General features: G+C 47.7%; 1 protein-coding gene across 3 annotated transcripts in view; it reads right to left on the bottom strand.

Annotated features, from left to right (window-relative positions):
* The window catches only part of TBL1X (transducin beta like 1 X-linked), a 223,379-nt gene that overhangs the window by 119,730 nt on the left and 76,899 nt on the right, over positions 1-26,750 (bottom strand). For all 3 annotated transcript variants that reach the window (XM_061179409.1, XM_061179408.1, XM_061179410.1), the window contains exon 2: positions 21,684-21,757. The gene's annotated coding sequence lies outside the window, so the exon portion shown is untranslated. The remainder of the gene's footprint in view (positions 1-21,683; positions 21,758-26,750) is intronic.

The raw sequence follows: 26,750 nt of genomic DNA, 5'->3' as shown, positions 1-26,750 counted from the left end.
TCAAGTAGAGAGGAATTATGTAGATTGCATCACGGTGATCCAAGAACCAGAAAAAAGTCCTCCTTAGAAATCAGTTACAAATGGTGGTGATGAATCACGCTTAAATTGATTTTTTTTCATGGCTGTGGCTACTCTCATGTAAAAGAAAAAACAGGAAACATGAGTTTTAAAAGGCACTGGATGAGATATACAGAAACAAGTATTAAACCCCTTTATTTGAAATTAAAAAGTCTAACAATTCCTTGAGAAGGCAGGATAAACACCTAGGGAAGAGGATGTAGCTGAGCCAAGTACATCCTGAAGCTACAAACTCTCCCATGGCGGGGGGTGGGGTGGGGGTGGGGGTGGGGACTGGGCCTGTGCCCGTCCACTAGTTTGGAGTCAGTGCTCATCGCAATGCCCCACGTGGTACAAGTTCAGGAAATGCTGGCTGAATGACGAAGAGAGGGAAGAGGGGAGGAGGGAAGAGGGGGGCGGGGAGGGAGGGAGGGAAGGAGGGAAGGAGAGAGGAAGGAAGGAAGGGAGGGAGGAAGGGAGGAAGGAAGGGAGGGAGGGAGGGAGGAAGGAAGGAAGGAAGGAAGGAGGGGGGGGAAGGAAGGAAGGAAGGAAGGGCTCTGTCTGGTCTGACTAGGTCAGATGGGGGCAACCCCATTACGACAGTATCAAAGAGACAAAGTACCACATCCCACGCCCACCTCTACAGAAGCGAGGTGTGAAAACAGGCAACATACGTGAACTCAGAGAAAACGTCTCTCCCATGCAGCACATGGTACATGTAACATGGGAAGACCCATGAGCACTCTGGCCTCTGGCACCCCGACGTGGGCAGTACACTGACCGCTGTTCTGAAAGGAGAGGCGACCACACGGTGGCCTAGTACTCAGCCATAAAAAGTGACGGAACTGTGACACAGGCTACAACATGGAAGGATCTTGGAAACACTGTGCCTGGGGAAATAAGCCAGACACGAAAGGACACGTATTATATGATTCTACATATATGCGGCACCGCAATAGTCAAATTCTTAGAGACAGGAAGTAGAACGTAGGTTACAAGGCGCTGGGGGCAGGGAGAGAGGGAAGGGTGAGGTATTGTTTCACTGGTTCAGAGTTATTTGGGGGGAATGATGAAAAAGTTGCAGGTAGGGATGGTTGGCTACACAACATTATGAATGTATTTAATGTCACTGAACTGTGCATTTATGAATGGTTAAAATGATATTGCTATGTATATTTTCCACAATAAAAACAAAAAAAGGGGGACTTCCCTGGCGGTCCAGTGGTTAAGACTCTGCACTTCCAATGCAAGGGGCGCGGGTTCGATGCCTGGTTGGGGAACTAAGATCTCACATGCCACGGGGCGTGGCCATAAAATTTTAAAAAAAGAAAAAATACGTGACTGGATATGAAAGTTTTCATAACTACTAGGTAGTCTCTTTGACCTACTATACAAATAACGACCCAAGGGTTAAGATTTCCTAACTATCCACAACCAAGATGGGTGAGAAGTCCCAGGTTCGAGAAGCCACAGCTACACCCCAGGAGCTGTGACACGATCTCACTCCTTTAAAATGCTGCATAGTTAGCGCTTGGCAGAAAGGTCGGCGCCTCGGGCAGTAAACAGAGTGGACACGTGGGAAGAAGCAAAGGAAGGAGAAGGATGCGGAGCAGTGGGTAACGATAAACGTCAAGAAGGCAAAGATTATGAAGGAAAAAGCAGACGCAGAAGACAGGAACAGGAGTCAGCAAGAAGAGAAAAAATGGCATCAACAGATAAGAAACTTTATAGAAGCTTAAGGGAATGAACGATTAAGAAACGCATTTGCCCGTGGAAAACTGAGTTTTACATTCCTATTCAAAACAACGTAGATTACCAAAATAAAATCAAAGCTGTTCTTCGGGTGACCAAGTGGCTTTGTTTCACTCATTAATAAACGAGCTGGCTGGTTCCCAGGCAATGCTCTGGACCAGCCCATCTCCCCTGGGCATTCTCCCTGGTCCCAGCTACACCGAAGGCCCCATTTCCCAGACATGCCCGAGGAGTACATGCAGTCCTCTTAGGCAAGGATGCCTTCCTCTGGACTCCAGAAACCTCTTCGTCACCGGTGCGCTGGCTCAGATGTCACCTCCCCGACCTCCAGAAGGCAGGTGCAGCCCCACACAGCTGTCATCACCCCGCAGGAGGACGCTCAGGGGCCCTCCCTTCCCAGCAGAAGGGGCAGGGCTTTGCACCCCGTCAGGCATTCCGTAAGACGGCTGACGACTGGCTGGTCCTCTGCACTCCCCGACCCACCCCACTGCCACCACTTGATTATAATAACCGGCACAAAGCATGAGTCACTACGTCATCCTTGAATGAATACATACATGTCAGAATAACAACGATTTAGTCCGTAAGTATATCAACTGGTAAGAGACAGCTTAAATCAGCTGGGACAAGGGAGAGCGGTGAACTGGGAGATAGAGCCTGGCATCTGAGCAAAGAGAGGCAGACAGGAGGCTGTGCGACTCAGTGACCTCTTCTGCTACAAAATGAGGACAGAAGATAACATCAAATGGGCCTAGTGGCTGCTGAAGGGCCAGGCATTGTGCTAAGTGCTTTCCGTGGACAACTGCATTTAATCCTCATATGAGGGGAAAGATGTTCTTTGAGACAGAGCACAAAACTTAGGCTTAAAGCTTGGAGCTTTTGCTCAAGGGCACACGGAGTGAACGAGAGTCCCAGCTGGGATGGCAGAGCCCGAGAAATGCTGGACCAGCTCCATCTCTGGGATCTGTACCGGGTCTTCCCTGCTGGGTTCCTCCTGGCCCCGACCCACTTTTTCCGCCACTCCTCCCTCCACAAGCCCCCCACACCCCATAATGACTTGGATTGGGGGTAGCCCCTGAGTCTCTGAGCGATGCCCCCAGGGGCATCCTTTGCCCTATGGGATGTGCCAATCAAGACTCAAACAGCCCCACCTTCTCACTGGTTTCTCTTAACATTGCTAAGAACGGGAAGGAGAGGCCCCTTCCAGTGAGGTTGAGGATAAGACTACAGATCAACCAGAATGACATGCAGCGCTGATTTAAAAGCTAAATTCAGAATATCCCTGAACAGCCCTACTCATAATAAGCAAAGCAAAAGTAAGGGGAAAAAAATCTTTAAAAATTCAAATGCCTTTAAAAGATGCTGTGTTTTGAACATGGGTGGGTTTTCTTCCAAGGAGAGGAACACTACGAAATGAACTTCCTTAAAAAAAAAGTGCAAATGTTCAGAATTCCAATGTAAAACCAGCCCTACCTCCATGACATTTTGTTCAAACTAAATAAGGTCTCAGTTGATAGTTTTGCATGAAAATACATTTTGGTACGTTCTTTACAAAGAAACATAACTGCTAAAAGTTATGGCAACACCAACCAAAACATTAGTTAATCATATTAAATCGTATGTAAAATAATTCCTTGGGAAAAAAAAAAAACCTCTTTATTTTAAAATAAGTTTAGACTTATAAAAAGTTGCAGAAATAGTAGAGAGTTCCCATGTAGCCTTCACGTAGCTTCCTGTTGTGTTAACATCCTAAATAAACATAGCAATGGTCAAAACGAAGAAATCAACATGGGCACAATACACCTAACTAAACTACAGACTTTAAGCAAACTCACAGGTCCTTTTTCTGTCTCCGATTTCCATCCAGGACCCCACAACCCATTGATCTGTGATAGTCACCCTTTCTTTCCTTGCCATTCAAAGCCAGACTCTTTGGACGAGCGCGAGAAGTTATTTCGTAGAATGCCGCCCCCCACCCCACCCCCCCGTTTGGGTTTGTCCAATCCTTCTCTCGATTAGATGCAGGTTATGCATTCCGGGCAGGAATACCACAGAAGTGATGCTGTGTCCTTCTCAGGGCATCACATGATGTCACTATGCCTTATTCCTGGTGAGGTTACCCATAGCAACTGGGCTCAGGTGATGCTATCTGCTGAGATTCTTCCCCATAAATCACTGCTCTCCTCTCCTTGGTGATAGGTAAATATCTTAGGGGAGATACTCTGAGCCCATACTAGTATTACATCATGATTCTTAGACGTTAGGGATATAAAAATTAACATATGGCTAACAATGTATACTTTAAATGGTTAGCATCATTTGTATCCTTTTCAAAAGGAGAACTCCCAAGAGGAAATCTTTAACAATGCAATTTTTAAAAAGAACTCTTGAGTTCAATCATTGATGAAGAGTTAAGCAAGAGTAAGTTCAGGGCTTCCCTGGTGGGGCAGTGGTTGAGAGTCTGCCTGCCAATGCAGGGGACACGGGTTCGAGCCCTGGTCTGGGAAGATCCCACATGCCGCGGAGCAACTGGGCCCGTGAGCCACATCTGGAGCCTGCGCGTCTGGCGCCTGTGCTCCGCAACGGGAGAGGCCGCGATAGTGAGAGGCCCGCGCACCACGATGAAGAGTGGCCCCTGCTTGCCACCAACTAGAGAAAGCCCTCGCACAGAAACGAAGACCCAAGACAACCATAAATAAATAAATAAATAAATAAAAGAGTAAGTACAATGCTTAAATTGTCAAGGGATTAGCTGTGTGTGAGCAGGAATCCAGGCAGCTGAGAGCAGCAAGAAAGTCAATCCCAAAAACACATCCTAAGAGGAAGCCTTGGTCCATGAGGCATCTTGCCAGGAATCTATCCGAAGGACGTTCCGAATCATCACTTAATTTTGTGTAATTTTTATCCTGAGTATAAACAAAAGTTCTCTTAGAGTATCCATTACAAAATGATACTGTAAATACAAGTAAGTTGAGGGCTAAGTTTATTGCCAATAAACACTTTCACTAAAAAGAAGAATGATTTCTGTACCCCATACATTGTTTTAAAAAAAAAGTCTATTCGTCTTAAAAAATGAGTTACGATGCCCTATGGTAGAAAACGCCCACATGACCTGAAGTCACAAGCAAACTAGCATCCTAGACCCATCACTGAGACCTAAGAGCATGATTAGTTCATCTGCAAGCATCGGTCTGCAACCCCGATGGGGCTCAACCCAACGGAAAGACCCCTTCAGGTGGGCATGGTGGGTGGGGTACAAATGAGAAGCGGGGCCAACTTTAGCATACTTAAAGAAATACACTAAAGACACAGTTATGTAAAGTTTTAAAATACATGTAAAACTCTAGTGAAAAAATAGTGTGTTCTTACAGCACCAACAATTTGCTTAAATAATTAAAAAGGAGTGGATGTACAGCCTTACAGACACACGGAGATCATCCAATACACAGTTTACGTTCTAAGACTTGAAGCAAATGCATCTCATGAACCTGCACTATAAACCGTAGCCGGTTTCCTTGGATTTGGAGCCAGACAGGGTTCTTCCCCAGCCCCAATGCTCGCAAGAAGTGTGATCCTGAGCAAGTACACTCACTTCCCTCCTGGGGATGGGATGACAGGTAAAACCACCTCCCAATTAAAGGCAACCATCTGTATAATGAACACGTTCCAGCAAAGATTTCTGGTAGCTGGTGAGTTAATCAACTCAGCACATTTGGCTCAGAGTTAAGTTCACAGTTACTGGGTGGGCTGAATGGTGTCCCCTGAAGAACGTATGTTGAAGTTGTAACTCCCGGTACTCGTGAATGTGACCTTATATCGGAATCAGGTCTTTTGCAGATGGAATCAAATTAAGATGAGGTCATACTGGACTAGGGTGGGCCTTAAATGCAATGACTGGCATCTTTAGAAGAGAAAGGAGAGATGTGGAGACACAGACACCTGGAAGAAGGCTGTGTGAAGATGAAGGCAGAGACTGGAGTGATGCGACCACAAGCCAAGGAACGCCCGGGGCCACCAGAAGCTAGGAGAGAGGCATGGAGTAGATTCTCCCTCAGAGCTTCCGAAAGGAACCAACCTTTCCAATACTTTCATTTTGAACTTCTGATCTCCTGATCTGTGAGAAAATCCATTTCTGCTGTTTTAAGACCCCCTAGTTTGTAGTAATTTGTTTACAGCAGCCAGAGGAAACTCATACAGGATAATGATGGTATTTGGTAAATACATTTTAAAAAATACTTCTATATTAGAGATATATCCGAAAATACTCAGGGGTGAAATAACAAGATGCCTGAGATTTGCTTTAAATTACTCTAATAAAAAGAAAAAAAACAGTGAGGGGACAGGTGACACCAGCTCATGAAATCTTGACAGTGGTTGAAGCAGGGTGAGGGGGAATATACCAAAATATTCTATACACTTTTGTATGTTTGACAATTTCCATGTTAACAAGCTAACAGTGTATATGTCAGACGTTAGCCGACGAGCATCTAAACTATATATGCAACGCTGTCCCAATCTTTAACCAATGCAATCAACTTTAATATCCAATTTTACTCACTAGCCTCGTTGAAACAGGAACAGCAGCAAAACCACGGGAACCCCATTGATTAAAGCAGCCATCACATAGCGACGAATGGCCAGTAATCATCCAACTCAGTTTCTTGAAATAAACCTGAAATTCATAAACCTCATCTCCCTATATGCTTGATCAGATAAACAGTATCACAAGCATCACGGACTTAGGTGCACTGGATAAAAATAAGGAAGTCTTTTTTCTAGGCACTAGGGCCGTAGCGCACAAACAGAACTAAGAAATGGAATCAACACGTTGAACGCTTGACCCTTTCCTGAGGCTACCCCTGTGGGGATTAGGTTCCCCTGGGGAGCATCAGCAAAGAAGCGTTCAGCTTATAGACCTAATGAATGCAACGCGGGCGGGTCCAACGATATGACCATCATATGAGGGATCGCACGTCAAGTGAGTACGAAAACACTGCTTAAACATTCACTTGCTGTTCTGAAGCAATAATTACGGCTGTGAGTGTACTGGCGGGGGGCCTTCACAACACATCTCACTTGTGCAGTGGAAACCACAGGCATCTGCTACCCGGTCTCCCACCCTAACAACCCTCGGGAAACGGTCAGCAACATTCTGGTAACGATGCTGAAGTTTCCCGATACATTCATTTAGCAAACGCGGGCCTGATTCTCATAACCCCTCCTGGGGGAACACTGGGCTCACACTTCACCTAAACTGCCCTGGAAAGAAATGAAACCGGAGGGGCAGCCCTGAGTCAGCGTCCTTCAGGAGAAACCTTGGCGAAACCTACGTGAAAAACGCGATGAGAAACACAGTCAGGGGGACCTCCCTGGTGGCGCAGTGGTTAAGAGTCTGTCCGCCAATGCAGGGGACATGGGTTTGAGCCCTGGTCCGGGAAGATCCCGCAGGCCGCGGAGCAACTAAGCCCCTGCGCCACAACTACTGAGCCCGCGTGCCACAACTACTGAAGCCCACAAGCCACAACTACTGAGCCCACGTGCCGCAACTACTGAAGCCCGCGTGCTGCAACTACTGAAGCCCGTGAGCCACAACTACTGAGCCCACGCGCCACAACTACTGAAGCCCGCACACCTAGAGCCCGTGCTCCACAACAAGAGAAGCCACCGCAATGAGAAGCCCGCGCACCGCAACCAAGAGTGGCCCCCTGCTTGCCGCAGCTAGAGAAAACCCACGCACAGCGACAAAGACCCAACGCAGCCAAAAATAAATAAAATTAAAAAGAAAAAAAAAAGAAACACAGTCAGGCCTTGGGCGGGCTGGGCCAGGCAGCAGACCTCCAGCAGCTCACAGGGGTCCCTGCTTCGCTCAACAGGCAGTAGGCTTCCTTTGACTTGACCCTCGCATTTCCAACTTCCTTTCAGAATTCGAGGACCTGCACAGCTGGCCAGTGTACAGGGACCTGGCCCTCTCCAAGGAGACAATCTTTAGAGAGAGCCCTTCCTGCAGCACCGAGCAAGTGGAAAGCACCCTAGGACAGGGTTTCTCAGCCTTGGCACTAGTGACATTTGGGGCTGGATGGCACCGTTGTTGGGACCGTCCTGTGCACTGCAGGGTGTTGGGCAGCATCCCTGGTCTCCACCCAAGAGAGGAGAGGAGCGCCTCCCTACCTGGGACAACCCAAAACATCTTCAGACATTGCCAAGAGTCGCCCGGGGGACAAAATCCCCCTTCAGTGAGAACCAGAGCCCTTGAAGGCTCCTCACTGGAGCCTAGTCCTTGGAATGTTCCAGAGCAAAGTGTGAACTCTGACTCCTTTTGATGCATCCTGGTGGACAAAAAATGGAAGAACCAATCATAACAGAGAGCATGAGAAAAGAACTTGCAGACGTGCAAGCACACGAGTTTAACCGACTCACTCAGATGGCCTTTGGGAAGATGAAAAAAAACTGTTTCTGTGTAACGTCAGGCCTCACGTGAAAGGGGTCTTTACCATTTTCACTCAGCAGGGCTGTCATTTCTAGGGACTCAAGATGGATGTGCGATAATTTTTCCAAGAGCAACAAGAACCACAGCAGTACTAATAATGACAGGGGTTAAATCAATATGATTTTAACGAATATCAAGGCTGGTACCAGGGAATTCCCTGGCAGTCCAGGGGTTAGGACTCCGTGCTTCGACTGCAGGGGGATGGCTTCAATCCCTGGTCAGGGAATTAAGATCCTGCATGCCAGGCGGCACAGCCAGAAAAAAAAAAAAAAAGCTGGTACCAGTGTGGCTCCCTTTACTTTCATGAACCCACTTAAAAGATCCCCTCTGTCATCTCCATCTTCCCGTTCCCTTCCTCGACCTTCTGTCACTCCCAGGTGCAGAAGAGTGCTCACATCCAGCGTGGAAAATGGCTGTGGGCTCCCTCCTTTGCTGTCTTCTGGGGGCGGGGGGGGGCGGCCAGGGGCTAAAAGGCTGACTTGTTGAGAGGAGGTCAGGGTGTAAACCAGCTAGCAGTCCCATGTGGCTCACTTCTCTTCACGGCCGCACGGGGATCCTAACCCGCCGGATCTGGAACCCCAAAATGCAGAGGGCATCCCGTGCTGTGTAAGGGCATCCCGTGCTGCGTAAAGGAAAATGACAACCAGCTCTTAGTGACTCACGGCCCCGTCGTTTCCTCCCTCAGCCTCGCAAGAATAAACAGGGCGTGCTTTCGACTCCCTTCTCGGCTCACATACGGGATCTGAAAAGTCAATCTAATTATTCTGGTTCCGATTTCCAGTTCTATCGGTAAGCATCGACGCAAAATATGTCAAGGCCAGTCCCTAGAAGACGTAAAATTGGAATCCTAAAAGCTGCGCCTTTGCTACCCCACAGGCAGGTGTCCTAAAGCCCCTTTCATACCAAATTTAAGACTGGCGCTTGCGACGAGGCCTGGGTGGGCTTCCCAATGCATCGACGGTGGAGATACAGTCCGCAAAGTTCAGCTCTGTTACAGCTTCTTGCATAACGTTGTTGTGGAGATGAATTCTGTTATAACAAGACGCCTCAATTCTCTGCTGAAAAGGAATTTATCTGACACCTCCCTCCCTCTCTCTGTGGTTTTATTTTCCATGGCTGGCACACAGAGTAATTCACACATTCACAAATATTTAGGAGAAAAAAACACAAAACAATAAACTGCCTGGAACTGTAACAAAATGCCTGCTACTCTTCGCTTTAAGGCATTTTACATTAAATAGGATCCAAAATCCCCCTGGGGTTTCAAGTTTGCCAGAGAGCTTATTTTTGTGAATGATTTCAACTTAACTCCTAGGATAACTGTCTTATTAAATTGCTGACACATCTGTCCCACTTAAATCTGTGGTTTCTGCAAACAGGATAAAAATGACTTCCATAGAATAGAAGCATCATGGTTTCATTTCTTTTTCCTCTTATTATCAATGTTATCTGTTTGGCAAGCTGTCTGAGCTTCCTTAGGATGACAGAGGTCGCAACACTTTGCAGTATCCTTAGAAGAAACGGCCCATTCAGTTCCAGGATGCTAGGAGCGGCCTCGCTGCCGAAGCGGCCCCTGCACCTGCCGCGGCGACCCGTTTGTGCCGCTTGTCTGACTGCAGCATCCCTTTCCAGTCTGCACCACCGACAGAGCCCTTTGCGGCCCCGCATCTCCCAGGGCTCCTTCCCGCTTCCTCCAGCTTGGCGCGATGCAGCGCTCAGCCTCGACCCTCAAACGTGCACGCGTTCCTCACGACGCCCCGTAGTTCTCGGGACCAGGGCGAGCTCCCACAGCAGCAGTTTGCTTTGGGGGGGAGGGCTGGGGGTGCTGGGAGGTGGGGGGACCGCCTCCAGCTGGGGTGCGTGCCGGAGCTGTTTACTACACCCAGGAAACGTTCTTAAGAATTCCCTCACGGCCCTAACGAGAGGTGGGTGCTCCTCTGCGGCTACCCAGCAAACACGGGCTCGATATTGCCAAGACGGGTTCGCAATAAAGGACCTTTCCAAATGCTTTCTGAGTATCTTGGAGGGGTAAGTCACCAAACCCGAAGTGACGAGGACACATCCAGGCCCCGCGGCCGTCTCCCGCCACGCTGGTGACCAGGGAGGGGCAGGGTTCCCGTAATTCAACTTGAGAGAAAGCAGCGCAGAGCAGGGAGGACGAGTTTGTGGCTTCTGTCACCTAAAAGGACACTCTCAGACTGACCCCTGACAAACGCTGCCTTCCTAGCCGTACACTTAGTGGACCAGCACACGGGGGGCGGGCGCCCCACTCACCGCCTCCGCCTTGGTCGCACCGGGTGGCACACTTGCCCAGGTTCGACCCCGTGAGCAAGCTCCCTCTCACCATTTACAAGATGGGGCCGCGGCCGTCTGCGCCACATGGAAGGACCAGGCCAGCCTCGTGAATCTGCAGCAGGGTTTCTCCCCCAAGGCACTGGCAACATTTGGGACCAAATCACTCTGTGGGGGGCCGTCCTGTGCACCACAGGATGCTGAGCAGCATCCCCCCCAATAGATGCCAGGAGCTCCCCTGCCCCCGGCGGTGACACCCCAAACGCCTCCAGACGCTGCCAGATATCTGGGGAGGGGGAGGGGAAGCAAACGCAAAGCCACCTCCTCAGAGAACCACTGCTCTCAAGGGGTCAGGGACCACACAGGTTTCCAGGTATCCCCCCAGATAAAGGCCCAGGTCAGTCTGGCTCTTCTACAGACACATCTTGTCTCCTGCCACCATCGCGGGCCTCAATGAACTCACCCATCAAATAAGGCTCCTGATCTACCCGTCCTGTCCATGAAGGGCAACCCCTGGCCACATGTGGCTCTTTAATGTTAAATGAATTAAAATGAAACAAATCTAAAATCCAGTTTCTCAGGCACACTGGCCACACTTCAAGAGCTCAAGATCCACACGGGGCCAGGGGCTGCTCCACCGGATGGCACGGGTGTGGAACGACCTCATCTTCATAGGAAGTTCCATCGGGGGCGGCTGCATCCGGGGCGGCTGCCCAAGGCCATCCGACGGCGTTCATTACAGTTCTAACGCCACACGTGCTTCTCGAAGGCCTCAGGAGAAGAATGACCGGGAGGCAAATTAACACCAGGCACAATGGAGGATCTAGGCTTGGAAAAATAAGAATAACTCATTTCAAAAAATGTGGCGGTTCTTAAGGATTTAAAGAATGGGAATTTCTACAAACTGACCACTGGACCCTTGGACAAGCTGGTAATTTTAAGAACTGTATTTTTTAAAAACAGGAAGTCGAGAGAAAAGGCGTTTATTCCAAATTTACAGGCAATACGTGAAAAATGTTATGAACCCGGAAAATACTTAGATTGGCCTAAAAATATAGTCTGGGTTAAAGGAAAAGGGTTGAACCTACCTCATCCAAACAAGCTATGTGGGCCATTTAAATGACCTGCTGCATCTCATCATGTTACCCGATCTTTCCTGATTAGCCTGCTCCCAGTTTTGTGCTCCTGGAGTTCTCCAGGTCCATCTACAAACCTGTTTCCATACTGCACCGCCTTCAGCAGGCCTGGTATCTGCCCAAATGTGCGGCACACAGCGTCCAAGGGATTCCTGGGTACAGCACACTCATTTGCCCTGGCTTGTCCCAACCCAGGGAAGGACGCAACACCTTCTAAACTTCAAATATCCCTGTTGTGCTATACTTTGGGGGACGGGGCGGGTGCTAAAAGACAAAAACAAATTGACAAGGATACTTACCTTAAAAATCCTTAACTTGAAAAAATGTACATTTTCATCTTAAAAACCTCCCTTTATTATTGGGTTGGCCAAAAAGTTTGTTCGGGGTTTTCCGTAACCTCTTACGGAACATCTAACATTTTTTTGGCCAATCCAATATTTTGATAGCGAATGGTTCACTGGGTCATTTTGATCTTACTTTTGCACACATCCACACAAAACCCTGTACTGGAATGTTCACAGTAGCATGATTCCCATGGTCAAACCGTGGAAACAACCCATGTCCATCAACTGATGAATGGATGGACTAAATAGGGTCTATCCCTACAATGAAATAGTATTATTTGTCTATAAAAAGGAATGAAGCACTGACACATGCTAGAGCACGCACGAAATCTTGAACACATTATGCAAAGTGAAAGAAACAAGTCAGAAAAGGCCATGTATCATATGATTCCATTTATACGAAAAGTCCAGAATAGGCAAATCCACAGGGACAGAAAGCAGATCTGCAGTTGCCAGGGGCTGGGGAGAGTGAGGAAGAAATGGGGAGTGACTGCTAAGGGGTATGGGGTTTCTTTTGGGGGTACTGAAAATACTCTAAAATTAGACTGTGGTGACGGCTGTACAAGTCTGTGAGTACCCTAAACACGATCAAATCATACACTTTAAGGGGGTGAATTTGATGGTATGTGAATCATACCTCAATAAAGCTGCGGAAAAAAGTGGCTCTGGCTGAAGTGGCTACAAGCCATCCAGCCTGGGCCATGAATCACAAATGCACTAAACACAGCTCATTCCTTCTCTGAGACAGTGGATGCAGTCAGCAAGCAGAGGATGTTTCCACTCTAGGGAAATGTGTGTGTGTGTGTGTGTGTGTGTGTGTGTGTGGCAGGGGACACTCACTTTTGATAATCACTTCTGCAGTATCAACAGAAGGGAACATTTTCACAGTCGTTTCTGCACTTTCTCCAAGGAACATTCTTTCTTGCTGGGGGACAGTGGACACACGGGGCAGGAAGTCTGTCCCAGCCATGACTCTGGGATTCCAAAAGCGATTCCAAAATGCAGTAATTCAGCTGCCATTTCCAAAATCCCTGCACGGCCTGGTACACCCCACTCTGTTCGTCCTGCAAGTGCTGCAGTCCTGTCGATGAAGTCCTGTGACACCAGGAGGGGCGCCCGCTCGCCGAGCCTCGCGTGCACCCTACCTGGCTGACACAGAGCCTGTGGTGCGGACACTCCTCAACCTCCAGAGACTAAATGGACCCGAGAACCTGCTTTAGCCACTGGGACCCCAAAGCCTCCCGGGGATGCGGAGCAGCTCTGCCCATGCCCGGGCTGCTACACGAAGGAGGCATCTCACTCTCCTCTCAAAGGGAGCGCACGGCTGCAGCATCACAGCATCAGGACCAAACCAGAGAGGACACGTCGCAAGAAACAGATCCCTGACAGGGTGACGTATTTTGTGGCCAATCAGGTCACGCCAGCCCTTGCTAGCCACAGTCCAGAATTTCTTTATTCACAGTTCAAGAACTCACCGCAGCTGCAGAGTCCACAGGTTTCGAGAGCCATAAATCCACCTGTTCCCTGCTTATCTGAATTTCATGCAAGATGAATATTCTACCTACATCCACTGACAAAGACAAACAGCTACAGCACGCAAAGTGACAACATTCTATGTCAGTAAACACTGTGACAAGACTCAGCTGAAAACACATTTGCAGCTTAGATTTGGTGTTTTAGAGGAACATACGTTTTGTAAACCAAACACTATGCGGTCACACAGAAAAATGTCTTCAAAGTGGATGGAGGTCTTCCCTGGTGGCGCAGCGGTTAAGAATCCGCCTGCCAAGGCAGGGGACACGGGTTCAAGCCCTGGTCCGGGAAGGTCCCACATGCATCCCACGGGCGGAGCAACTAAGCCCGTGCGCCACAACTACTGAGCCTGCGCTCTAGAGCCCGTGAGCCACAACTACTGAGCCTGCACTCTAGAGCCCATGAGCCACAACTACTGAGCCCGCGTGCCTGGAGCCCGTGCTCCGCAACAAGAGAAGCCACCACAATGAGAAACCCGTGCACCGCAACAAAGAGTTGCCCCCGCTCTCCGAAACTAGAGAAAGCCTGTGTGCAGCAACGAAGATCCAACGCAGCCAAAAATAAATAAATTAAATAAATACATTAAAAAAAAAAAACTTTAAAAAAAGTGGATGGAAAAATAGTAAAGGTCAGGAAATACCCAGCCCTTTATCACTGTCAAATGCAGTGCCTCCGATTAGAAGGTTTGTAAATGAAAGAATGAAAGTAACCAATAATGTAATTAATTTAACAAAGAAAAAAATGTGAATCACACTTAAAATTAATCAGCAACATAAAAATAAAGACTAAATGCGTACCCAATAATGTAATTAATTTAATAAAGAAACTATAAATTAAAACTTGAATCATACTTCAAATTAATCAGCAACATAAAATAAACCAGAAAATCCTTCTGCTGTGAGTATCTGCCTTTCAAATGAAGCTTTTCTTTAGGTTTACCAAAAAAAAAAAAATGCATATAACAGCGCCTTATTTAGTTTGAAAAAACAAAAGGTAGCTGGTGTCTGTGTATTTTAAAAGACTTAAAAATGCCACGAGAGCACTTTGTTGAGTAAGGTAACTTGCCAGAGATAATATAAATTTTGTAACAGATTTTCAACTATTTCTACTGCGCTTACATCAAGCTCCAAGTCTGCACCCTACGATTTCCATCTCAGACCAAAAACCAGATTGAATCTTTGTGTGGCAGGCACCCCTAGCAAAATAATATCCTGCTCCATTCTCAGCACCCAGCACTCAGAAGGCACTCCTTACCTGCGAAACAAACGAACAGATACCACATGAATTCTGTTTTCCTACTTTGCACCAAAATGTCAAAGAAATTCATTTCAATTGTTCTGTGTAAATAAAGTTATAAGCTCATGAGCGTTGAAAAGACACCCCTGCAAGTAAACAACAGTTGCTTTAGGATTAAGTACCGCAATAACGCATCAGGACAAAATCAGATCCCAATACAGGAGCGCTAAGTAGATGATGCTTAAGTTACAGACACATTTCTGAATAATCAAGAACTCTTTCACATAAAGACTTCATCATGTTGATTGCAAAGTGTCTCAAAAGCTTATACACACAGAGCCAGAGTTTACACTTTCGCAGAGAAGGAAAGGCACAAGAGGTGGAAAGAGGAAAACATATTCAGGGGCAGCGGGGGACATTCACACATCCCCATTAGGGGGTTCTGGTCAAAAGCTACAGAGGAAGAGCCCTCAATGCAAGAGAGCACGGTGGGACGTGGGCTGGCACAGGGTGCCATTCTGAACACTTCCGCTACCCATCAAAATACTCCTTCCACTGCTCTCTCCTTCGGAAGCTGACGGGAACGAGGCAGGTGGGATGAACATATAAGCTCACGTCAGAAGACAGTTCCTACATCAGCAGAGAATTGTGTTAAGGGCACTTGAGGAACAGTATGAGGAAGATTCTGGAGTGTTCTGTGTGAGTACCTCGTCATTTCCCCACACACCACCTGAACACTTTCTATGTCTAAACAGTGGTCACAAGTCAGACATAAAGGGACCCAACTTTAAAAGAGTTCTTTGTAAACCATTCAACTATCCATCGATGGGGGAAGGGATAAACAAACTATGGGGCACACACACAATGGAACATTATTCAGCCACAAAAAGGAAAACGGTTCTGACACATGCTACACCATCGCTGAACTGCGAAGACATTTCACTGGGTGAAATTAACCAGGTACGAAAAGACAAACCTTATATGATTCCACTTATATGAGGTCCTTAGAATAGTCAAATTCAGAGACATAAAGAAGAATAGTGGGTGCCAGGGGCCGGGAGAGGGGAATAGAGAGTTGTTTAATGAGTGTAGAGCGTTAGTTTGGGAAGATGAAAAAAGGTCTGCGCATGGATGGTTGCACAACAATGTGAACATACTTAACGACACGGAACTGTACATTTGAAAATGGTTAAGATGGGAAATAAAACTGTCACCTATTGAGAAAAAAATGGTTAGGATGGTAAATTATATGTTACGCATATTATCACTATAAAAAATAATCCCTTGTAAATCTGACTTAAATAGGTATTAAGTAAAGGCATGATCTTTCAGTTACAGTCTTCTGGAGGACTATTTTCAGGTCGGGGGTTCCTTTAAAAATCTGCTAATTGTGCACAGAAGTATCTTATAAGAGTAGGAACTTGGGGACTTCCCTGGTGGTCCAGAGGTTAAGACTCCAAGCTTCCACTGCAGGGAACGCAGGTTGGATCCCTGGTCGGGGAACTAAGATCCCACATGCCTCGTGGTACAGCCAATCAATCAATCAATCAATCAATCAATAAGTAGGAACTTGGAGGATCCCACAATTTTTTTTTCTGATGGCCGTGTAGCATGCCTTGTGGGATCTTCGCTCCCCAACCAGGGATCGAACCTGGGCCCTGGGCGGTGAAAGCACCGTGTCCTAACCACTGGACTGCCAGGAAATTCCCCGCAATTATTCTAAGTAATAAGATTTAGAATTATTACTGTTCATAAAAAAAAAAAAATAAATTATGCAAACTTTTTAACAGACTATAAATTAAATGAAGTTGAACTGAATCGATGCCTATGAATTTACACATACGATCACACTGTCAAAAACGTATTTCTTCCTGCAAAGGAAAACATAATTTAGGAACAGAAATCCAAGCATATACTTTTCTAAAAGTATAGTCATACTGCGTATTCGTGACATCGTAGGAGGATCAAAAGCTCCTGACCGTGGTGTTTCAGAGTCAATGCCAACAGGCGCTAAACTACTGTGAAAGAAGACAGAGGGCGATATTCAACACGTGCCAAGTTTTGGGCCAAATCCCAAAGCAGCCAAGCTCATACTATTGACATCTGGGGCCAGATAATCCTCTGGTGTGTGATGGGGTGCGGGAGACTGTCCTGTCCATTGTGGGATGTTTGGCAGCATCCCTTGACACCAGTAGCACACACACCCCCAATCAAATCAATCAAATGTGACCACCAAATATGTCTCTAGACTTTGCCAAGTGTCCCCTGGGGGTAAAAAACTGGCCCCACTTGAGAGCCACTGTCCTAAACCAAGAAAGAGATCTCTGGGAACCACCCATGTTTACAAGGAAAGCCAAAAGGAAACACTAAGAAAAACAACATACTTTGATTTGGTACAAGAGCCAGAAGTAGCAACAGATGTCAGAAACGAAAGAAACATCTCACCATTTTCGGGCCAGTTTACAACCAGAATTGACAGCCAATTTCAAGAGCTTATTCTTGAATTTAATTAATCAGAACGTAATGTCTATCTGCATCAGATTCCATCGTGAAGAAGTTCACCAGACTTTCAATCCCTCAGTTGGGACATGGCTGCTCCCAACGGCCCTTGCCCAGGCTGCGTGGGTTCGAGAGGAAAGGAGTAGCTTCTCGGGGGAAAGCAGCTTTCCTGATAACCTGGAGGGAGGGAGTGTCTGTGGGGCTCTACCTGTGTGTTCTGGGCATTCAAGAAGACAAACGTTGTCTGAAAGAAAAGTACACTGAATAAATGTGAACCGAAGGTCGGAAGGAAGGGAGGAAGGAAGGGCTGAATCACGCTATCAACAGCACCTCGTCAAGCACATTTCATCAGCTGGAGACCACAGAAAGTGCAATTGTTCCACCACGTGGAATTCACGTCTTTAAATCAGCGGGCGATGGTTCCAAGGGCACCCGGGACGCTTTATGGCGTTCGATAAGACAAATGAGCAACACCCCACTCTGGCCCATGGCACCCCAGGCCTGCTGAACAAACCCCACCCCTCCCCGGGCTGCCACCTGCACCAACCTAGGATGAAAACCCCGGCAACTGGTCTGGTCTTTAACACAACGGTCCACCCACATGAGATCCACAAAAGACACTGTTTTGTCCTTGTTACTGTGCCCAGTTCTAACTAATTCTAACGGGAAACTCTCTCCGGGCTCCAGGGAACCACTTCTCTCAGAGTCAGGGCTCCTTTTAATGACAGCTACCTGGCTCATTTGAGCCCTTCTTGGATTTTATGAATAGAAAGGAATTGGTGGGAAGTGGCCACCCATCCCAGTTACTAGGAACCCCCTACCAAAAAAAAAAAAAGAACAGCAGAGAAAAATGAGAAAGCAGAAGGCAGGCGCTTAGAATAAGCAACACGCATGTGCGCGCGCTTGCACACACACACACACACACACACACACACACACGCACACAGAACGCAGCCCCAAAGCAAACGCTGTGTAGTCCGGGGTTCTCCGTCACTCCCAGACTGTGCATAAGGCCGGGGAAGTGGGAGAAGAGCAGGAGGAAGAACAGGCACGTGCACTGACTCGAGGCACTCAAGACAACGCTGCACACGCTGTACCGAAAAACTACGAAGCAGGGATTAACCTCCTCGCTGCACAGGAAAGAAGACCGAGGCTCAGAGGACCCAACCAGCCTCCCAGAAGGGCCAGAGGCACGGGTGATGGAAGCAGGGGGGCTCTCCTGCTCCCCTGCCTCTGTCCTGGCACTACAACAACAGTGACAAAGGGCAGAACAGAGGACACCGCTCAGCCTCTCGCCGCCTGGATGACTGAACTCCAGGTGGAAGCAAGCAGCCCCTCTGAAGGCAGCTCCCGGAGACGCGCGTGGGCAGCGGCTCTGGGAGCGCAGCCGGGTGGCTCTCGGCAGCAATAACACGGGTGCGTGCCCCGTGGGTTTGACTTCCATCACCCCAAGAGCTGACAACACCTGCAGGGCTTCCCCGGGCTCCCAGGTGCCTGACCCTCCTCCCCGATCACACACAGAGGCCTCCAAAGGGGGATGCAGCTCAACAGGACAATGGGCTTGGCTGCCTCCGAGCTGGGTCTGTTTCTGTCCACGAAAGGGATTCATCCCCAGCGGCGCGGCTCCGATCCCAGCCCTGACGCTGGCGCTCTTCTCTTTGGTGGGGGACGCGGGGTGGCTTGCTCTCCGCATCAGCTGGGCCAGAACTCTCTCCTGAGCAGTGTCCTAAAGGTGGGGAAGCCCAATGCCATCTCTGCATCTTCTAAACTCGGCAGCTCCAGCACTGCCCACATGACCTGGGGAGGCCCAGGGCTCCCCTGTGCCATAGCATCCTTCTCTGGACAATAGAGGCAACAATGGCACCGACCTCGCCGGACAGCATGAGGAATAAATGGGACCTGAAAACAGCATCTGGCTCACACCAAAACCTGTGCGTGGGTGTTCACAGCAGCTCTGTTTGTCGTAGCCTCAAACTAGGAAGATCCCAAACATCCTTCAACGAATGAGCGGATAAATACACACTGGTGCATCCAGACTGTGGAATACTAGGCATAGGCGCTGGTAATGATACACAACACCTGGGATGGATCTGAAGGGCTGGAGGCTAAGTCACTAAAGGCAGTCTCAAAAGGCCGCACGTTGCATGAGTCCATTTATGGAACATTCTTGAAAGGATGAAATTACAGAGACGGAGAAGGCAGTTGTTGCCAGGAGCTGGAGAGGGTGACCATACAGACTGGGCATACGGAGCTTTCCTTGTGCTGATGGAAGAGTTCTGCATCAGATTACAGTGGGGGTTGCTCGAATCTACACGTGATTATATTTCATACACTGTCCACATGCACCCACACACGCACACACATAAGAACGGCTAAAATCCAGATAAGGTCTGCATTTGTGTCAACACTGCCGATGTCAATTTCCTTCTCTCGATAAGTAGTATCTTCACATAAGATGTTATCAGCCTGGAAAGGCGGAGGAAGGTGCTCTAGATAGACTTCACTGTACTATTTCTGCAGCCTCTTTTTGAGTCCAACATTACTTCAAAATAGAAGTCTTCAAAAATAACGGTGTCTGATTCATGAACAGATAAACAAAATGTGGTCTATTCATACAATGGAATGTTACTTGGCAAACAAAAGGAATGCTACAAAGAAACTTGAAAACATTATGCTAAGTAAAAAAGAAACCAGTCACAAAGCACACGTTACATGATTGATTTCATTTACATGAAATGTCCAGCATGAGCAGACCCCCAGACCCTGACCGTAGACTGGAGGTGACCAGGGGCTGGGGGAGGTGGGAATGGGGAGTGACTCCTAACGTGTATGAGATTCTTTGGGGAGTGATGAAATGTTTTAAAATCAACTGTGATGGTTGCACAACTCTGTGGATACACTAAAAACCACTGAATTGTATGTGCACTCCAGATGGGTGAATTGTCAGCTGTGTGAATTATGACTCAATAAAGTTAACCAAACTATGGCAGTGTCTGGCACACAGTAAGTGTTGCAGAAGTATTTTGCCATGATATACTCATCCTTCTTCACCCGTGGGGGCTGGTTCTAAAGGTCACCTTTGGTGCACAAAGATGGCAGCTCTAATGCTAGGAGAATCTGAATCAGTCTCCTTTAGGCACTGTGCAGACGGGGTCAAGTTCAGAGTCCTTGCCTCTTCCTTATACCTTTTCTGCCCCTCCCCCCAGTCCCCTGCATTCCACCAGGCTGGCCTATCCACTTTTCCCTAAAAAAAAAAAAAAAGCTTTCTTATTCCTGACTCCTCCCCTTTGCTCACAGAGTCCCCGTCTAGAACGCATTTCTTCAGTACGTGTTGAAATCCCATGCAGCACCGAACCCAACCCAAGTGTCCCTTTCAAGAGAAAGGTCCAGCCTTCCTCAGCTGCTCCAGCACAGGCTAATAGACCCTTCCTAGGAATTCCCACAGCAGGAGATGTCTGCACCACCCACGGCACAGCCCATCCACACCACAGCTTTCCAGCACGTGTAATCCCTTACCCCAAAACACAAGACACATCTCACACATCCTTGTATACTCCACAATGCTCCAGAAGTAACAGATTCAAAGGATGGTCATCCCAGAAAGAGGAGACTTTCATAAAAGGTGGTCTGAAAAGGATGTTCTTGATGTGGGTGAGAATTGGGCCTCGCTGTAAACTGGGTGAAATACAGCAGCCAAGATGGCAACTCCAGAACCCAGACGGCCCTGTTCTCGGTGAGTCTGGGTTCTCTCTACCCCTCACAACAGTCCACGTGGGGCTCAGACAGAAGGAAAACGCCTCCCCAGGGGCCTATAGCACAGGCCACGTTGCCTCACAATGGTGCCAAACAAGGTTTTTATGGAAAATTCTGGTTGGTCCACAAGCAGTGGCTGCCTGTCTGGATGCCTGTCATTTTCCAAACACATTCTGAGAGGCACATACAAGACAAAGGGAGCCTGTAAAAGGCAAAAGAGTCAAAAAACTCTGTTTATTATAAATCAGCCATCTGAGGAAAAATAAGTACCTGAAACGCACATGGGAAAAAACAGCAGCAACGATGCTTCCCTCGAAAGCACACGCACTTTAACAACCATCTCCATTTCTCTCTCCTAAAATTTCTGACTTCCAGAAGCTAAATAAAATAGAAGCTTGCTACGAAGTGCCGACGCAGATATAAAGCATTTTCTGGTTACCAAATCACCTATTACAAGAAATCCTGGGAAATCACTGTTTCCGGTACGTACAGCCAATACAGTAATAGTTAATTTTTAAGCCCAGAAAACGTGGAGCGGTTGACAGGATATTCATTATGGAATAAGAAAGAAATCCATTTTACAATTCCACTTACTCAGAGCCAAATGTAGGCAAATCCCTTCTTCCTTCTAGGGTTTATTTTTAGGCCTGTTTTCTGTCTTCAGTTACCTGTCAATGAAAAAAATACCCAAAGTCAGGCAAAACATATCAACGAAGACATCTCGAATACATTCTCGACCGTTCCCGAAGCAGGCAGACTTCTGAAATAGGAGGTCTTAAGAAGCTGAAATAATAACGGCGTCAGATGGTGGACAACCGCCGTAGGTGAACGGCAGGCTTACGTCTCTAGGTAAAGCACACGACGTGACTGTCCACACACACAAATCTGTTCAAAAGTCTCGCTATCTGAGAACCGACTGTGATCACATCCCCAGGGAATTCCAGTCGCTGAAACATCTACCCATCTCTCATTTTCCTCTAGCATCCTAACACACGCTAAGTGAAAACACAGGTGTTTCTAGATTCAACGCAACTCAGCGCGTGCTTACTGAGAACCACACGCCCAGTCCTGCGGAAAGCGGAAACGCTGCTCAGTGCGGCCCTGGTTTCCGGGACACCGGAGGTCTGCCGTCACGTGACACTCACCCGGCCGGACAGTAGTCCTGCGGAAAGCGGAAACGCTGCTCAGTGCGGCCCTGGTTTCCGGGACACCGGAGGTCTGCCGTCACGTGACACTCACCCGGCCGGACAGTGAGAAGGGGGGTTGGGGGGATCTCGGTGAGGGGAGATCAGTGACAACAAACTCGCCAGAAAACTCACAACGAGACCGTTTAACAGGAGAGACGTGATGTCGCTCAAACTGGTAGCGGGAGACAAGGGACCAGCGGACAAGGAGCTGAGTTTACACCGGGGGCTGGGATGGAGCTCTACGAGGAGGGAGCCCTCGAATGGGAGCGAGAGTGGCCAGCAAGTGCAAATGTCCCGTGGTGAGATCGACCTTGGCGACTGGGAGACAGGGAGGAAGGCCAGCGGACTGGGCAGCAGAAGTGAGTGACAGCAGGTCCTGGATCACGGAGGACTCTGCAGCCCTTGGAAAGGAGTCTGCTCCCGTCTTCTTGACCTCTCTTCACCCAGCACCAGACTGAACGAGAAAAGAAAATGTGACCATCTTTCTACTCAGAAACCCTTCAGGGGCCCCCATCGCTCTTAGAACAAAACCCAAAGCAGCTCTTGTTCCGCAGAGGAACACAGTGGCTCACACAGTGCAGGGAAGACGAGAGACGAGATGGAGAGGGACGCACAGAGTCCGAGGTGTTCTGGGGGTGCGACCCGGAGGACGCACCGGTAGGGCGGAGGCGTGCTGGGGAGGGGACGGAAGAAGCAAGGACGACTTCTAGGTTCAGAGCTTGAGCAAAATTTGGAAGGTGGGGCCATTGCCCGGGATGCACGAAGGCTGAGCGGAAGAGAAATCAAGAGTCTTCTGAGGAGTGAACTTTGAAACGCCCACTGGCTCTGCAAGCAGGCTGTTAACTAGGTAGTTAAACACACAGGTCTGAGCAAGCGGGAGAGGTCACAGTCACAGAGTTAAGTCCGGCAGTAACCATGACCTCTGAAGCTGTGGGCCCGGATGGAAGCATCTGATGCAGGATTTCTCATCCTCGGCATTGCTGGCATTTAGATCAGACCGCTGTGTCTGTGGTGGGGCTATCCTCTACGCTGCAGGATACTGAACAGCATCCCAGGCTCTTCCCACTAGACACCGATAGGAATCCCCCATCCTTCCAAGGGGTGACAATCAAAACTGACCCACACTGCCCATGTCCCCTTGAGGGCATACTCGCCCGCTGAGAACCACTGGTCTCAAGATGGTCATGCTAAGTGAAGTTAGGTCAGACCGAGAAAGACAAGTGATATCATACGATATCACTTACATGTGGCATCTAAAAAACTGATACAGGGAATTCCCTGGCAGTCCAGTGGTTAGGACCCCGAGCTTTCACTGCCGAGGGCCTGGGTTCAATCCCTGGTCAGGGAACTAAGATCCCACAAGCCGTGCAGCACAGCAAAAATAAATAAATAAATAAATAAAAATAAATAAATAAAAAATAAATAAATGATATAAATGAGCTTATTTACAAAACAGAGACAGACTCGCAGACATAGAAAATAAACTTACAGTTACCCAAGGGAGAAGGGGGGAGGGATAAATTAGGAGTTTGGGATTAACAGATACTACTATATATGAAATAAAGAACAAGGACCTACTGTATAGCACAGGGAACTATATTCAGTATCTTGTAATAACCTATAATGGAAACGAATCTGAAAAAGAATAGATTATACATATATAATCGACTATATATATAATATATATAATTGACTACATATGTAATATATATAGTCGACTGTATATGTGATATATATAATCGACTACATATATAGTATATAATCGACTATATATTATATAATCGATTATATATATAATATAGTCCATTATATATATATATTATATATATTATATATACTGACCACTGAACCCTGAGAAGAAGGACCTGGCCAATGAGACAGAGGAGAGTATGGCAAGGTAGGAGGAAATCCAAAATAGTGTGGTGTTCTTGGCTTCTAGTGACAGTCGTCTCTCAAAAATCAGGCAAAGACTAGCAAATAACTGCTACTGAGATGGAGGACAAGGAGGACCGCGGCTGACAGGATGACCAGGACTCATGCACGCCGTCTTCTCCGCATGGAAGAAATCTAGAGAGGCTTCATGGAGGAGGTGGCACTTGTTGGCACAAGAAGTCAGGCAAGGTAGAAGAGAAAGGGGCTACTGCTTGAGTGGTACTGGAGGCAACGAATGGGAGCAAGAGGAAGGCACGGAAGTTTCCCAAAATATCGGGGGATGCTCTCGCTACCACGGTACTCAGGAATGAGGATGCTGACAGCAAGCAGAGTACCGGAGGGCCAGTCGGTGGAGAGAATGCGGCTGCCTCAATCCAGCAGAGGGAGGAAGGAGTCGCCCGAACAGTACGGACCAACGTCACTCTTTGGGCCACCAGTGTGAGGACAGCTGCAGTGGTTGCGCATGCTGGCTCCAGGACTGCCCCAACAAGAGCTGGGAGACGGGGGGGACCAGAGCCTTCCCTTTCTGACTTGCTCCTGCATCATCCTAGACCCCCTACCCCCCAAAGGGGCTCTGTCTGGACCATGAGGAATTGGAGTTAAGCAGCCCCTCATGAACTTCTGGCTTCTTTTTTTTAAAATTTTTTCCTTCATTTTGTCTAAGCTGACAAGGAAGGGCACACGCTCCTGGCAGATCATGCTCAGAACCCTGAACTGTATGGAAGTGCTGACAAAACATACCAGAGGCCTGATCCATTTCACTGCCCTGTTCTGTCTTCCTTCCACAGCATTACTGTGCACATGCATTTTATTTGTTTAAATGAAAACGTTAAAAAAAAAAAAAAAAAAAAAAAGAGGAGCAGAGTTACAGGCCTCACTTTGCTCCTAATTAATTATAAGAAACTCTCTGAACCAGAGATTCTTCAGCTGTGAAATGAGGATATTAAATTATTTATGAGGTTTCATCCACATCAAAAAAAAAAATCTGAGGAACCGTTTTCCTGTTGACTTCCTTTGTAAATTCTAAGGGAAAACACCTTGCAAGGAACTGAACCAAGAACTTGCAAAAGAATTGCTGGGGGAGGGAGGGAGGGAGGGAGGGAGGGAGGGAGAGGGGGGTGGGGAGGTAGGAGGAATGTATCTCGTCCTGCAGCCAACTGAGCAGAGAAATATATCCAAAGCGTGCATTTTTTTCCCGAAGTTGCCATAATGATTAACATTTCCACTCTGGAGAAATGCAGTTGTATCACCCTGAAAATAATGTGAAAAATCTAAAATATGTTTTCCGAAGCCACGGTGCATGACAGAGGAGCCGCGGTTTCCTCCTGAGTCCTTTTCTTTTTTTAGTGAGCCCTGAATTAACCGGGCCAAGAGCCAGGGGCTAAGACACATTCTGGTCCCAAAGGCAGGGGTGGGCGGCGGCGGTTCACGGTGCCAGAGAATTCCAAACCACTTCTTTTGCTCCGTGTGGGGTTCAAGCTTTGCGTGATGAAGCTGCTGTTTCCTGCATTGCCCATACTGTGCTGACCAGTGTTTTTATATATTGAGATGATTCATTCCATACCAGATTTTAAATCCTTTAAATCGGTGCTTCTCCAATGGCGCTGATTTCGCCCCCGGCCCCAACCCCGGGACACCGGGCAACGTGTGGAAACATTTTTAGTTGCCAGGACTCCGGGGAAGAATGCTACTGGCATCTGGTGAGGCCAGGGAGGCTGCGGAACATCCCACAGCACACAGCATAGAGCCCCTTCCACAAAGAATTATTTGGATCAAATGTCAATATCACCAAGGTGGAGAACCCCGAATCTGAACCATACTAAAACTTCTATAATTCTGCCCAAGGTATATATACTGTGTACTTTCATTTTCCAAACCATTTTTATTCTTTTCAAAGTAGTACACGCACACAGGGGAGGCAAAGCACTCATTTTTCACGGCAAGCTTTCCAGCACCATCTATCCTCAATTCTACTTCACAAAGCAACCACTTTCAAACCTTACAACTGTTTGTTATTGGCAGTGCTCCCTAGTATGGACTTCCATGTTTCTAAGTAAGCTGCTTATAATATATCCTATCAACGTCAGATACCACTTTACTTGATTTTCTCACACATGGAAGAGGATTTTTGGTTTTTAAAATTCCCATCACCAATCCTGGACTTGCCCTCCCATGTTTCCCCGACAGTACAACATTTGGGGGGTTAGATCTAGAATGCACACGTATTATTTTGACAATGGAATCGGCACCGCTGAGCAAGCAGTGCAGTGTGATTATGATTCCTTTCTTATGCAACTCTTCAATTTTCCTGGGATTACTAGTTGCCTCTGCTTTTATTTTCTTTGATAATTCCTCCAACACCCTCCACAACCTTTCAATTTTTAACTCGGATAATCTGTCACAGTTCCATGTCTATCCTGCCCTCACCCCCACCCCCTCTCCCCACATATATACACACCAGACCTTCCTCTGGTCTCTGCTCCAGTCTGTACCCGTCAGAGGTGGGTCGGCTCAGAGCAGATGCCCCGAGATCACACCAGCA

Source organism: Eubalaena glacialis, chromosome X (genome assembly GCF_028564815.1).
Source record: "Eubalaena glacialis isolate mEubGla1 chromosome X, mEubGla1.1.hap2.+ XY, whole genome shotgun sequence".
Lineage (NCBI taxonomy): Eukaryota > Metazoa > Chordata > Mammalia > Artiodactyla > Balaenidae > Eubalaena > Eubalaena glacialis.
The sequence above is the reverse complement of the archived record's forward strand: the minus strand, read 5'-3'. Positions and strand labels throughout refer to the sequence as shown.